This window comes from Scyliorhinus torazame, chromosome 15, assembly GCF_047496885.1.
Source record: "Scyliorhinus torazame isolate Kashiwa2021f chromosome 15, sScyTor2.1, whole genome shotgun sequence".
NCBI lineage: Eukaryota > Metazoa > Chordata > Chondrichthyes > Carcharhiniformes > Scyliorhinidae > Scyliorhinus > Scyliorhinus torazame.
The window spans coordinates 211,092,655-211,107,151 of NC_092721.1; the positions used below are offsets into that span (position 1 = coordinate 211,092,655).

General features: G+C 62.7%; 1 protein-coding gene across 1 annotated transcript in view; it reads left to right on the forward strand.

Annotated features, from left to right (window-relative positions):
- Positions 1–14,497, forward strand: part of LOC140391348 (dynein heavy chain domain-containing protein 1-like) — a 479,751-nt gene that overhangs the window by 80,685 nt on the left and 384,569 nt on the right. The window lies entirely within an intron of this gene.

Consider the following 14,497-nt stretch of genomic DNA (forward strand, 5'->3'; position numbering starts at 1 on the left):
CGTACCCGAGACTAGAGACCCCGTACCCGAGACTAGAGACCCCGTACCCGAGACTAGAGACCCCGTACCCGAGACTAGAGACCCCGTACCCGAGACTAGAGACCCCGTAGCCGAGACTAGAGACCCCATACCCGAAACTAGAGACACTGTACCTGAGACTAGAGACCCCGTACCCGAGACTGAAGACCCCGAGGCTAGAGACCCCGTACCCGGGACAAGAGACCCCGAGACTAGAGACCCCATACCCGAGACTAGAGACCCGAACCCGAGACTAGAGACCCCGTACCCGAGACTAGAGACCCCGTACCCGAGACCCGAACCCGAGACTGAAGACCACGTGCCCGAGACTGAAGACCACGTGCCCGAGACTGAAGACCACGTGCCCGAGACTGAAGACCACGTGCCCGAGACTGAAGACCACGTGCCCGAGACTGAAGACCACGTGCCCGAGACTAGGGACCCCGTGCCCGAGACTAGGGACCCCGTGCCCGAGACTAGGGACCCCGTGCCCGAGACTAGGGACCCCGTGCCCGAGACTAGGGACCCCGTGCCCGAGACTAGGGACCCCGTGCCCGAGACTAGGGACCCCGTGCCCGAGACTAGAGACCCCGTGCCCGAGACTAGGGACCCCGTGCCCGAGACTAGGGACCCCGTACCCGAGAATAGGGACCCCGTACCCGAGAATAGAGACCCCGTACCCGAGAATAGAGACCCCGTACCCGAGAATAGAGACCCCGTACCCGAGACTAGAGACCCCGTACCCGAGACTCGAGACCCCGTACCCGAGACTAGAGAGCCCGTACCCGAGACTAGAGAGCCCGTACCCGAGACTAGAGAGCCCGTACCCGAGACTAGAGAGCCCGTACCCGAGACTAGAGACCCCGTACCCGAGACTAGAGACCCCGTACACGAGACTAGAGACCCCGTACACGAGACTAGGGACCCCGTAATCCGAGACTAGGGACCCCGAGACTAGAGACCCCGTACCCGAGACTAGAGACCCCGAGGCTAGAGACCCCGTACCCGGGACTCGAGACCCCGAGACTAGAGACCCCGTACCCGAGACTAGAGACCCCGTAATCCAAGACTAGAGAACCCGTGCCCGAGACTGGAGACCCCGTACCCGAGACTGGAGACCCCGTCCCCGAGACTGGAGACCCCGTCCCCGAGACTAGAGACCCCGTCCCCGAGACAAGAGACCCCGTACCCGAGACTAGAGACCCCGTACCCGAGACTAGAGACCCCGTACCCGAGACTAGAGACCCCGTACCCGAGACTAGAGACCCCGTACCCGAGACTAGAGACCCCGTACCCGAGACTAGAGACCCCGTACCCGAGACTAGAGACCCCGTACCCGAGACTAGAGACCCCGTACCCGAGACTAGAGACCCCGTACCCGAGACTAGAGACCCCGTACCCGAGACTAGAGACCCCGTACCCGAGACTAGAGACCCCGTACCCGAGACTAGAGACCCCGTACCCGAGACTAGAGACCCCGTACCCGAGACTAGAGACCCCGTACCCGAGACTAGAGATCCCGTACCAGAGACTAGAGACCCCGTACCCGAGACTAGAGACCCCGTACCCGAGACTAGAGACCCCGTACCCGAGACTAGAGACCCCGTACCCGAGACTAGAGACCCCGTACCCGAGACTAGAGACCCCGTACCCGAGACTAGAGACCCCGTACCCGAGACTAGAGACCCCGTACCCGAGACTAGAGACCCCGTACCCGAGACTAGAGACCCCGTACCCGAGACTAGAGACCCCGTACCCGAGACTAGAGACCCCGTACCCGAGACTAGAGACCCCGTACCCGAGACTAGAGACCCCGTACCCGAGACTAGAGACCCCGTACCCGAGACTAGAGACCCCGTACCCGAGACTAGAGACCCCGTACCCGAGACTAGAGACCCCGTACCCGAGACTAGAGACCCCGTACCCGAGACTAGAGACCCCGTACCCGAGACTAGAGACCCCGTACCCGAGACTAGAGACCCCGTACCCGAGACTAGAGACCCCGTACCCGAGACTAGAGACCCCGTACCCGAGACTAGAGACCCCGTACCCGAGACTAGAGACCCCGTACCCGAGACTAGAGACCCCGTACCCGAGACTAGAGACCCCGTACCCGAGACTAGAGACCCCGTACCCGAGACTAGAGACCCCGTACCCGAGACTAGAGACCCCGTACCCGAGACTAGAGACCCCGTACCCGAGACTAGAGACCCCGTACCCGAGACTAGAGACCCCGTACCCGAGACTAGAGACCCCGTACCCGAGACTAGAGACCCCGTACCCGAGACTAGAGACCCCGTACCCGAGACTAGAGACCCCGTACCCGAGACTAGAGACCCCGTACCCGAGACTAGAGACCCCGTACCCGAGACTAGAGACCCCGTACCCGAGACTAGAGACCCCGTACCCGAGACTAGAGACCCCGTACCCGAGACTAGAGACCCCGTACCCGAGACTAGAGACCCCGTACCCGAGACTAGAGACCCCGTACCCGAGACTAGAGACCCCGTACCCGAGACTAGAGACCCCGTACCCGACACTAGAGACCCCGTACCCGACACTAGAGACCCCGTACCCGACACTAGAGACCCCGTACCCGACACTAGAGACCCCGTACCCGACACTAGAGACCCCGTACCCGACACTAGAGACCCCGTACCCGACACTAGAGACCCCGTACCCGACACTAGAGACCCCGTACCCGACACTAGAGACCCCGTACCCGACACTAGAGACCCCGTACCCGACACTAGAGACCCCGTACCCGACACTAGAGACCCCGTACCCGACACTAGAGACCCCGTACCCGACACTAGAGACCCCGTACCCGACACTAGAGACCCCGTACCCGACACTAGAGACCCCGTACCCGAGACTAGAGACCCCGTACCCGAGTCTGAAGAGCACGTACCCGAGACTAGGGACCCCGTTCCCGAGACTAGGTACCCCGTTCCCGAGACTAGAGACCCCGTTCCCGAGACTAGAGACCCCGTTCCCGAGACTAGAGACGCCGTTCCCGAGACTAGAGACCCCGTTCCCGAGACTAGAGACCCCGTTCCCGAGACTAGAGACCCCGTTCCCGAGACTGTAGACCCCGTAATCCGAGACTAGAGAAACCGTGCCCGAGACTAGAGACCACGTACCCGAGACTAGGGACCCCGTGCCCGAGACTAAGGACCCCGTGCCCGAGACTAGGGACCCCGTGCCCGAGACTAGGGACCCCGTGCCCGAGACTAGGGACCCCGTGCCCGAGACTAGGGACCCCGTACCCGAGACTAGAGACCCCGTCCCCGAGACTAGAGACCCCGTACCCGAGACTAGAGACCCCGTGCCCGAGACTAGGGACCCCGTGCCCGAGACTAGGGACCCCGTGCCCGAGACTAGGGACCCCGTGCCCGAGACTAGGGACCCCGTGCCCGAGACTAGGGACCCCGTGCCCGAGACTAGGGACCCCGTGCCCGAGACTAGGGACCCCGTAACCGAGAATAGAGACCCCGTACCCGAGAATAGAGACCCCGTACCCGAGACTAGAGACCCCGTACCCGAGACTAGAGACCCCGTACCCGAGACTAGAGACCCCGTACCCGAGACTAGAGACCCCGTACCCGAGACTAGAGACCCCGTACCCGAGACTAGAGACCCGTACCCGAGACTAGAGACCCCGTACCCGAGACTAGAGACCCCGTACCCGAGACTAGAGACCCCGTCCACGAGACTAGAGACCCCGTACACGAGACTAGAGACCCCGTAATCCGAGACTAGGGACCCCGAGACTAGAGACCCCGTACCCGAGACTAGAGACCCCGTACCCGAGACTGAAGACCCCGAGGCTAGAGACCCCGTACCCGGGACTCGAGACCCCGAGACTAGAGACCCCGTACCCGAGACTGAAGACCCCGTACCCGAGACTAGAGACCCCGTAATCCAAGACTGGAGAACCCGTGCCCGAGACTGGAGACCCCGTCCCCGAGACTGGAGACCCCGTCCCCGAGACTAGAGACCCCGTCCCCGAGACTAGAGACCCCGTCCCCGAGACTTGAGACCCCGTCCCCGAGACTAGAGACCCCGTCCCCGAGACTAGAGACCCCGTCCCCGAGACTAGAGACCCCGTCCCCGAGACTAGAGACCCCGTCCCCGAGACTAGAGACCCCGTCCCCGAGACTAGAGACCCCGTCCCCGAGACTAGAGACCCCGTCCCCGAGACTAGAGACCCCGTCCCCGAGACTAGAGACCCCGTCCCCGAGACTAGAGACCCCGTCCCCGAGACTAGAGACCCCGTCCCCGAGACTAGAGACCCCGTCCCCGAGACTAGAGACCCCGTACCCGAGACTAGAGACCCCGTACCCGAGACTAGAGACCCCGTACCCGAGACTAGAGACCCCGTACCCGAGACTAGAGACCCCGTACCCGAGACTAGAGACCCCGTACCCGAGACTAGAGACCCCGTACCCGAGACTAGAGACCCCGTACCCGAGACTAGAGACCCCGTACCCGAGACTAGAGACCCCGTACCCGAGACTAGAGACCCCGTAGCCGAGACTAGAGACCCCGTAGCCGAGACTAGAGATCCCGTAGCCGAGACTAGAGACCCCGTAGCCGAGACTAGAGACCCCGTAGCCGAGACTAGAGACCCCGTAGCCGAGACTAGAGACCCCGTAGCCGAGACTAGAGACCCCGTAGCCGAGACTAGAGACCCCGTAGCCGAGACTAGAGACCCCGTACCCGAGACTAGAGACCCCGTACCCGAGACTAGAGACCCCGTACCCGAGACTAGAGACCCCGTACCCGAGACTAGAGAACCCGTACCCGAGACTAGAGACCCCGTACCCGAGACTAGAGACCCCGTACCCGAGACTAGAGACCCCGTACCCGAGACTAGAGACCCCGTACCCGAGACTAGAGACCCCGTACCCGAGACTAGAGACCCCGTACCCGAGAATAGAGACCCCGTACCCGAGAATAGAGACCCCGTACCCGAGACTAGAGACCCCGTACCCGAGACTAGAGACCCCGTACCCGAGACTAGAGACCCCGTACCCGAGACTAGAGACCCCGTACCCGAGACTAGAGACCCCGTACCCGAGACTAGAGACCCCGTACCCGAGACTAGAGAGCCCGTACCCGAGACTAGAGAGCCCGTACCCGAGACTAGAGACCCCGTACCCGAGACTAGAGACCCCGTACACGAGACTAGAGACCCCGTACACGAGACTAGGGACCCCGTAATCCGAGACTAGGGACCCCGAGACTAGAGACCCCGTACCCGAGACTAGAGACCCCGAGGCTAGAGACCCCGTACCCGGGACTCGAGACCCCGAGACTAGAGACCCCGTACCCGAGACTGAAGACCCCGTACCCGAGACTAGAGACCCCGTAATCCAAGACTAGAGAACCCGTGCCCGAGACTGGAGACCCCGTACCCGAGACTGGAGACCCCGTCCCCGAGACTGGAGACCCCGTCCCCGAGACTAGAGACCCCGTCCCCGAGACAAGAGACCCCGTACCCGAGACTAGAGACCCCGTACCCGAGACTAGAGACCCCGTACCCGAGACTAGAGACCCCGTACCCGAGACTAGAGACCCCGTACCCGAGACTAGAGACCCCGTACCCGAGACTAGAGACCCCGTACCCGAGACTAGAGACCCCGTACCCGAGACTAGAGACCCCGTACCCGAGACTAGAGACCCCGTACCCGAGACTAGAGACCCCGTACCCGAGACTAGAGACCCCGTACCCGAGACTAGAGACCCCGTACCCGAGACTAGAGACCCCGTACCCGAGACTAGAGACCCCGTACCCGAGACTAGAGACCCCGTACCCGAGACTAGAGATCCCGTACCAGAGACTAGAGACCCCGTACCCGAGACTAGAGACCCCGTACCCGAGACTAGAGACCCCGTACCCGAGACTAGAGACCCCGTACCCGAGACTAGAGACCCCGTACCCGAGACTAGAGACCCCGTACCCGAGACTAGAGACCCCGTACCCGAGACTAGAGACCCCGTACCCGAGACTAGAGACCCCGTACCCGAGACTAGAGACCCCGTACCCGAGACTAGAGACCCCGTACCCGAGACTAGAGACCCCGTACCCGAGACTAGAGACCCCGTACCCGAGACTAGAGACCCCGTACCCGAGACTAGAGACCCCGTACCCGAGACTAGAGACCCCGTACCCGAGACTAGAGACCCCGTACCCGAGACTAGAGACCCCGTACCCGAGACTAGAGACCCCGTACCCGAGACTAGAGACCCCGTACCCGAGACTAGAGACCCCGTACCCGAGACTAGAGACCCCGTACCCGAGACTAGAGACCCCGTACCCGAGACTAGAGACCCCGTACCCGAGACTAGAGACCCCGTACCCGAGACTAGAGACCCCGTACCCGAGACTAGAGACCCCGTACCCGAGACTAGAGACCCCGTACCCGAGACTAGAGACCCCGTACCCGAGACTAGAGACCCCGTACCCGAGACTAGAGACCCCGTACCCGAGACTAGAGACCCCGTACCCGAGACTAGAGACCCCGTACCCGAGACTAGAGACCCCGTACCCGAGACTAGAGACCCCGTACCCGAGACTAGAGACCCCGTACCCGAGACTAGAGACCCCGTACCCGAGACTAGAGACCCCGTACCCGAGACTAGAGACCCCGTACCCGAGACTAGAGACCCCGTACCCGAGACTAGAGACCCCGTACCCGAGACTAGAGACCCCGTACCCGAGACTAGAGACCCCGTACCCGAGACTAGAGACCCCGTACCCGAGACTAGAGACCCCGTACCCGAGACTAGAGACCCCGTACCCGAGACTAGAGACCCCGTACCCGAGACTAGAGACCCCGTACCCGAGACTAGAGACCCCGTACCCGACACTAGAGACCCCGTACCCGACACTAGAGACCCCGTACCCGACACTAGAGACCCCGTACCCGACACTAGAGACCCCGTACCCGACACTAGAGACCCCGTACCCGACACTAGAGACCCCGTACCCGACACTAGAGACCCCGTACCCGACACTAGAGACCCCGTACCCGACACTAGAGACCCCGTACCCGACACTAGAGACCCCGTACCCGACACTAGAGACCCCGTACCCGACACTAGAGACCCCGTACCCGACACTAGAGACCCCGTACCCGACACTAGAGACCCCGTACCCGAGACTAGAGACCCCGTACCCGAGTCTGAAGAGCACGTACCCGAGACTAGGGACCCCGTTCCCGAGACTAGGTACCCCGTTCCCGAGACTAGAGACCCCGTTCCCGAGACTAGAGACCCCGTTCCCGAGACTAGAGACGCCGTTCCCGAGACTAGAGACCCCGTTCCCGAGACTAGAGACCCCGTTCCCGAGACTAGAGACCCCGTTCCCGAGACTGTAGACCCCGTAATCCGAGACTAGAGAAACCGTGCCCGAGACTAGAGACCACGTACCCGAGACTAGGGACCCCGTGCCCGAGACTAAGGACCCCGTGCCCGAGACTAGGGACCCCGTGCCCGAGACTAGGGACCCCGTGCCCGAGACTAGGGACCCCGTGCCCGAGACTAGGGACCCCGTACCCGAGACTAGAGACCCCGTCCCCGAGACTAGAGACCCCGTACCCGAGACTAGAGACCCCGTGCCCGAGACTAGGGACCCCGTGCCCGAGACTAGGGACCCCGTGCCCGAGACTAGGGACCCCGTGCCCGAGACTAGGGACCCCGTGCCCGAGACTAGGGACCCCGTGCCCGAGACTAGGGACCCCGTGCCCGAGACTAGGGACCCCGTAACCGAGAATAGAGACCCCGTACCCGAGAATAGAGACCCCGTACCCGAGACTAGAGACCCCGTACCCGAGACTAGAGACCCCGTACCCGAGACTAGAGACCCCGTACCCGAGACTAGAGACCCCGTACCCGAGACTAGAGACCCCGTACCCGAGACTAGAGACCCCGTACCCGAGACTAGAGACCCGTACCCGAGACTAGAGACCCCGTACCCGAGACTAGAGACCCCGTACCCGAGACTAGAGACCCCGTCCACGAGACTAGAGACCCCGTACACGAGACTAGAGACCCCGTAATCCGAGACTAGGGACCCCGAGACTAGAGACCCCGTACCCGAGACTAGAGACCCCGTACCCGAGACTGAAGACCCCGAGGCTAGAGACCCCGTACCCGGGACTCGAGACCCCGAGACTAGAGACCCCGTACCCGAGACTGAAGACCCCGTACCCGAGACTAGAGACCCCGTAATCCAAGACTGGAGAACCCGTGCCCGAGACTGGAGACCCCGTCCCCGAGACTGGAGACCCCGTCCCCGAGACTAGAGACCCCGTCCCCGAGACTAGAGACCCCGTCCCCGAGACTTGAGACCCCGTCCCCGAGACTAGAGACCCCGTCCCCGAGACTAGAGACCCCGTCCCCGAGACTAGAGACCCCGTCCCCGAGACTAGAGACCCCGTCCCCGAGACTAGAGACCCCGTCCCCGAGACTAGAGACCCCGTCCCCGAGACTAGAGACCCCGTCCCCGAGACTAGAGACCCCGTCCCCGAGACTAGAGACCCCGTCCCCGAGACTAGAGACCCCGTCCCCGAGACTAGAGACCCCGTCCCCGAGACTAGAGACCCCGTACCCGAGACTAGAGACCCCGTACCCGAGACTAGAGACCCCGTACCCGAGACTAGAGACCCCGTACCCGAGACTAGAGACCCCGTACCCGAGACTAGAGACCCCGTACCCGAGACTAGAGACCCCGTACCCGAGACTAGAGACCCCGTACCCGAGACTAGAGACCCCGTACCCGAGACTAGAGACCCCGTACCCGAGACTAGAGACCCCGTAGCCGAGACTAGAGACCCCGTAGCCGAGACTAGAGACCCCGTAGCCGAGACTAGAGACCCCGTAGCCGAGACTAGAGACCCCGTAGCCGAGACTAGAGACCCCGTAGCCGAGACTAGAGACCCCGTAGCCGAGACTAGAGACCCCGTAGCCGAGACTAGAGACCCCGTAGCCGAGACTAGGGACCCCGTAGCCGAGACTAGAGACCCCGTACCCGAGACTAGAGACCCCGTACCCGAGACTAGAGACCCCGTACCCGAGACTAGAGACCCCGTACCCGAGACTAGAGACCCCGTACCCGAGACTAGAGACCCCGTACCCGAGACTAGAGACCCCGTACCCGAGACTAGAGACCCCGTACCCGAGACTAGAGACCCCGTACCCGAGACTAGAGACCCCGTACCCGAGACTAGAGACCCCGTACCCGAGACTAGAGACCCCGTACCCGAGAATAGAGACCCCGTACCCGAGAATAGAGACCCCGTACCCGAGACTAGAGACCCCGTACCCGAGACTAGAGACCCCGTACCCGAGACTAGAGACCCCGTACCCGAGACTAGAGACCCCGTACCCGAGACTAGAGACCCCGTACCCGAGACTAGAGACCCCGTACCCGAGACTAGAGACCCCGTACCCGAGACTAGAGACCCCGTACCCGAGACTAGAGACCCCGTACCCGAGACTAGAGACCCCGTACCCGAGACTAGAGACCCCGTACCCGAGACTAGAGACCCCGTACCCGAGACTAGAGACCCCGTACCCGAGACTAGAGACCCCGTACCCGAGACTAGAGACCCCGTACCCGAGACTAGAGACCCCGTACCCGAGACTAGAGACCCCGTACCCGAGATTAGAGACCCCGTACCCGAGACTAGAGACCCCGTACCCGAGACTAGAGACCCCGTACCCGAGACTAGAGACCCCGTACCCGAGACTAGAGACGCCGTACCCGAGACTAGAGACCCCGTACCCGAGACTAGAGACCCCGTACCCGAGACTAGAGACCCCGTACCCGAGACTAGAGACCCCGTACCCGAGACTAGAGACCCCGTACCCGAGACTAGAGACCCCGTACCCGAGACTGAAGAGCACGTTCCCGAAACTAGGGACCCCGTTCCCGAGACTAGGGACCCCGTTCCTGAGACTAGAGACCCCATACCCGAGACTGAAGACCCCGTACCCGAGACTGAAGACCCCGAACCCAAGACTAGAGACCCCGTAATCCGAGACTAGAGAAACCGTGCCCGAGACTAGAGACCACGTACCCGAGACTAGGGACCCCGTACCCGAGACTAGAGACCACGTACCCGAGACTAGAGACCACGTACCCGAGACTAGGGACCCCGCACCCGAGACTAGGGACCCCGTACCCGAGACTAGGGACCCCGTACCCGAGACTGAAGACCCCGAGGCTAGAGACCCCGTACCCGGGACTAGAGACCCCGAGACTAGAGACCCCGTACCCGAGACTGAAGACCCCGTACCCGAGACTAGAGACCCCATAATCCGAGACTGGAGACCCCGTCCCCGAGACTAGAGACCCCGTCCCCGAGACTAGAGACCCCGCCCCCGAGACTAGAGACCCTGTACCCGAGACTAGAGACCCCGTACCCGAGACTGAAGACCCCGAGGCTAGAGACCCCGTACCCGGGACTCGAGACCCAGAGACTAGAGACCCCGTACCCGAGACTGGAGACCCCGTACCCGAGACTAGAGACCCCGTAATCCAAGACTAGAGAACCCGTACCCGAGAATGAAGACCCCGAGGCTAGAGACCCCGTACCCGGGACTAGAGACCCCGTACCCGAGACTGAAGACCCCGTACCCGAGACTGAAGACCCCGTACCCGAGACTGGAGACCCCGTAATCCGAGACTGGAGAACCCGTAATCCGAGACTGGAGAACCCGTGCCCGAGACTGGAGACCCCGTGCCCGAGACTGGAGACCCCGTCCCCGAGACTAGAGACCCCGCCCCCGAGACTAGAGACCCCGCCCCCGAGACTAGAGACCCCTTCCCCGAGACTAGAGACCCCGTCCCCGAGACTAGAGACACCGTCCCCGAGACTAGAGACCCCGTCCCCGAGACTAGAGACCCCGTACCAGAGACTAGAGACCCCGTACCCGGGAACTAGAGAACCCGAGACTAGGGACCCAGTACCAGAGACTAGAGACCCCGTACCCGAGACTAGAGACCCCGTACCCGAGACTAGAGACCCCGTACCCGAGACTAGAGACCCCGTACCCGAGACTAGAGACCCCGTACCCGAGACTAGAGACCCCGTACCCGAGACTAGAGACCCCGTACCCGAGACTAGAGACCCCGTACCCGAGACTAGAGACCCCGTACCCGAGACTAGAGACCCCGTACCCGAGACTAGAGACCCCGTACCCGAGACTAGAGACCCCGTACCCGAGACTAGAGACCCCGTACCCGAGACTAGAGACCCCGTACCCGAGACTAGAGACCCCGTACCCGAGACTAGAGACCCCGTACCCGAGACTAGAGACCCCGTACCCGAGACTAGAGACCCCGTACCCGAGACTAGAGACCCCGTACCCGAGACTAGAGACCCCGTACCCGAGACTAGAGACCCCGTACCCGAGACTAGAGACCCCGTACCCGAGACTAGAGACCCCGTACCCGAGACTAGAGACCCCGTACCCGAGACTAGAGACCCCGTACCCGAGACTAGAGACCCCGTACCCGAGACTAGAGACCCCGTACCCGACACTAGAGACCCCGTACCCGACACTAGAGACCCCGTACCCGACACTAGAGACCCCGTACCCGACACTAGAGACCCCGTACCCGACACTAGAGACCCCGTACCCGACACTAGAGACCCCGTACCCGACACTAGAGACCCCGTACCCGACACTAGAGACCCCGTACCCGACACTAGAGACCCCGTACCCGACACTAGATACCCCGTACCCGACACTAGAGACCCCGTACCCGACACTAGAGACCCCGTACCCGACACTAGAGACCCCGTACCCGACACTAGAGACCCCGTACCCGACACTAGAGACCCCGTACCCGAGACTAGAGACCCCGTACCCGAGTCTGAAGAGCACGTACCCGAGACTAGGGACCCCGTTCCCGAGACTAGGTACATCGTTCCCGAGACTAGAGACCCCGTTCCCGAGACTAGAGACCCCGTTCCCGAGACTAGAGACGCCGTTCCCGAGACTAGAGACCCCGTTCCCGAGACTAGAGACCCCGTTCCCGAGACTAGAGACCCCGTTCCCGAGACTGTAGACCCCGTAATCCGAGACTAGAGAAACCGTGCCCGAGACTAGAGACCACGTACCCGAGACTAGGGACCCCGTGCCCGAGACTAAGGACCCCGTGCCCGAGACTAGGGACCCCGTGCCCGAGACTAGGGACCCCGTGCCCGAGACTAGGGACCCCGTGCCCGAGACTAGGGACCCCGTGCCCGAGACTAGGGACCCCGTGCCCGAGACTAGGGACCCCGTGCCCGAGACTAGGGACCCCGTGCCCGAGACTAGGGACCCCGTGCCCGAGACTAGGGACCCCGTACCCGAGAATAGAGACCCCGTACCCGAGAATAGAGACCCCGTACCCGAGACTAGAGACCCCGTACCCGAGACTAGAGACCCCGTACCCGAGACTAGAGACCCCGTACCCGAGACTAGAGACCCCGTACCCGAGACTAGAGACCCCGTACCCGAGACTAGAGACCCCGTACCCGAGACTAGAGACCCGTACCCGAGACTAGAGACCCCGTACCCGAGACTAGAGACCCCGTACCCGAGACTAGAGACCCCGTACCCGAGACTAGAGACCCCGTACCCGAGACTAGAGACCCCGTCCACGAGACTAGAGACCCCGTACACGAGACTAGAGACCCCGTAATCCGAGACTAGGGACCCCGAGGCTAGAGACCCCGTGCCCGAGACTAGGGACCCCGTACCCGAGAATAGAGACCCCGTACCCGAGAATAGAGACCCCGTATCCGAGACTAGAGACCCCGTACCCGAGACTAGAGACCCCGTACCCGAGACTAGAGACCCCGTACCCGAGACTAGAGACCCCGTACCCGAGACTAGAGACCCCGTACCCGAGACTAGAGACCCGTACCCGAGACTAGAGACCCCGTACCCGAGACTAGAGACCCCGTACCCGAGACTAGAGACCCCGTACCCGAGACTAGAGACCCCGTCCACGAGACTAGAGACCCCGTACCCGAGACTAGAGACCCCGTACCCGAGACTGAAGACCCCGAGGCTAGAGACCCCGTACCCGGGACTCGAGACCCCGAGACTAGAGACCCCGTACCCGAGACTGAAGACCCCGTACCCGAGACTAGAGACCCCGTAATCCAAGACTGGAGAACCCGTGCCCGAGACTGGAGACCCCGTCCCCGAGACTGGAGACCCCGTCCCCGAGACTGGAGACCCCGTCCCCGAGACTGGAGACCCCGTCCCCGAGACTGGAGACCCCGTCCCCGAGACTAGAGACCCCGTCCCCGAGACTAGAGACCCCGTCCCCGAGACTTGAGACCCCGTCCCCGAGACTAGAGACCCCGTCCCCGAGACTAGAGACCCCGTCCCCGAGACTAGAGACCCCGTCCCCGAGACTAGAGACCCCGTCCCCGAGACTAGAGACCCCGTCCCCGAGACTAGAGACCCCGTCCCCGAGACTAGAGACCCCGTCCCCGAGACTAGAGACCCCGTACCCGAGACTAGAGACCCCGTACCCGAGACTAGAGACCCCGTACCCGAGACTAGAGACCCCGTACCCGAGACTAGAGACCCCGTACCCGAGACTAGAGACCCCGTACCCGAGACTAGAGACCCCGTACCCGAGACTAGAGACCCCGTACCCGAGACTAGAGACCCCGTACCCGAGACTAGAGACCCCGTACCCGAGACTAGAGACCCCGTACCCGAGACTAGAGACCCCGTACCCGAGACTAGAGACCCCGTACCCGAGACTAGAGACCCCGTACCCGAGACTAGAGACCCCGTACCCGAGACTAGAGACCCCGTACCCGAGACTAGAGAGCCCGTACCCGAGACTAGAGACCCCGTACCCGAGACTAGAGACCCCGTACCCGAGACTAGAGACCCCGTACACGAGACTAGGGACCCCGTAATCCGAGACTAGGGACCCCGAGACTAGAGACCCCGTACCCGAGACTAGAGACCCCGAGGCTAGAGACCCCGTACCCGGGACTCGAGACCCCGAGACTAGAGACCCCGTAGCCGAGACTAGAGACCCCGTAGCCGAGACTAGAGACCCCGTAGCCGAGACTAGAGACCCCGTAGCCGAGACTAGAGACCCCGTAGCCGAGACTAGAGACCCCGTAGCCGAGACTAGAGACCCCGTAGCCGAGACTAGAGACCCCGTACCCGAGACTAGAGACCCCGTACCCGAGACTAGAGACCCCGTACCCGAGACTAGAGACCCCGTACCCGAGACTAGAGACCCCGTACCCGAGACTAGAGACCCCGTACCCGAGACTAGAGACCCCGTACCCGAGACTAGAGACCCCGTACCCGAGACTAGAGACCCCGTACCCGAGACTAGAGACCCCGTACCCGAGACTAGAGACCCCGTACCCGAGACTAGAGACCCCGTACCCGAGACTAGAGACCCCGTACCCGAGACTAGAGACCCCGTACCCGA